Raw genomic sequence first — 1,687 nt, 5'->3', positions numbered from 1 at the left:
TGCAGACGTCGCTCCATGGTAGGCGCAAAGGCAGCCCCCCACCCCCTCCACGCATTTCGGATTGTAATCGAGAGGAAGATATTTGTTCTGAGGGGGATTCAGAAGGAGAAGATTACTCCTATTTACCCCCTGAGGTCTTAGCTCTAACTTGGCATGCTGATGTTGGTTATATCATGCATATGGTGTCTTGCATTGCTTACTTTATACATCAAATATGTCATCTGCTTAGTTTAGACATCCTTTGTGTGAATGCCATCTGTTTAGTTTATTCATCGTTTATGTGAATTATGCAACGCCACCTTTTTTAGCCAGGCATCATATATGTGAATTTTGCAATGCCGTCCTGCTTAGCCAGTCATCTTATATGTAAATTATATCAGGCCATCTTTTTTTCGTTACATATTACATTCGTCAACAATGTTAGTACATTCAACTGCTCTTCATGTGCATCAGCCATTTGACACGGTGATGGCAAATTCTGGAGTGAAAACAAGGTCTTCTGAGCAGACTATGCTATGTGATGAAGCGCATATCTCGCTGGTTACGGATAGCTCCTCAGAGGAGGATTCAGAAAAAGATGACCAGTCCTATTCCCCCCCCCTTGAGGTGTATGCTCTAACTTGGCAGGGTTATGTTGCTCATATCGTGCGTATGGTGTCTCGCATTGCTATGCCATTTGATTAGTTTAGACATGCTTTGTGTGAATACCACTTATTCAGTGTCTAATTACCATATATGTGAATTATGCATTGCCATCTTGTTGCAAGACATTATATATGTGAATTATGCAATGCCATGCTGTTTAGCCAATCATCATGTATGTGAATTATATCATGCTATCATTTTTGTGCATTACGTGTTTCATTTGTCGATAACGTTTGTATATTCAAGTACTCTTCTTGTGCATCAGCCATTTGAAGCGGTGATGGAAGTATCTGGAGTGAAAACAAGGTATTCACAACAGACAATGCTACCTGCTGAAGCAGACATCTTTCTGGCTACAGAGAGCTCCTCAGAGGAGGATTTAGAGACTGATGACCAGTCCTATTTCCCTCCTGAGGTCTATGCTCAAACTTGGCAGGGTTATATTACCCATGTCATGCATGTTGTCTTGCATTGCTTAGTTTTTACATCATATATAGATTGCCATCTGCTTACTTGCTTACTATATAAATCATATATTTGAATTATATCATGCCATCATGTTTACATAGTATATACACATCATCTATCTGAATTATGGCATGGCAAACCATTTAATAAAGACATCATATAGTTATATCATCTCATCCTGTTTAGTGTTTACATTCATCATATTTAGAATTATGGCATTCTATCCATGAATGTATGTGAATTATGGCATGCCAACCTATTTAATAAACACATTATATAGTTATGTCATGTCATCCTGTTTACATAGTCTCATATTTTGAACTATGTCTTTCCATCTTTTTTAGTTAGCCATCATAATGTGAAATTGTGTCATGCTATCATGTTTAGTTAGCCATCATATATGTGAAATTGTGTCATGTTATCCTGTTTGGTTAGACAACATAAATATGAATTATTTCATGCCCTCTTTTATTCCCCACTATCCATTGCACCTGTCTATCATACAATGTCTATACTTTCAATTACTTTTCTTGTTTATCAGCCATTTGAATTGGAGAGCGTGATGGCAGTATCT

This window comes from Triticum dicoccoides, chromosome 1B, assembly GCF_002162155.2.
Source record: "Triticum dicoccoides isolate Atlit2015 ecotype Zavitan chromosome 1B, WEW_v2.0, whole genome shotgun sequence".
NCBI lineage: Eukaryota > Viridiplantae > Streptophyta > Magnoliopsida > Poales > Poaceae > Triticum > Triticum dicoccoides.
This window is presented reverse-complemented; position numbering follows the sequence as displayed.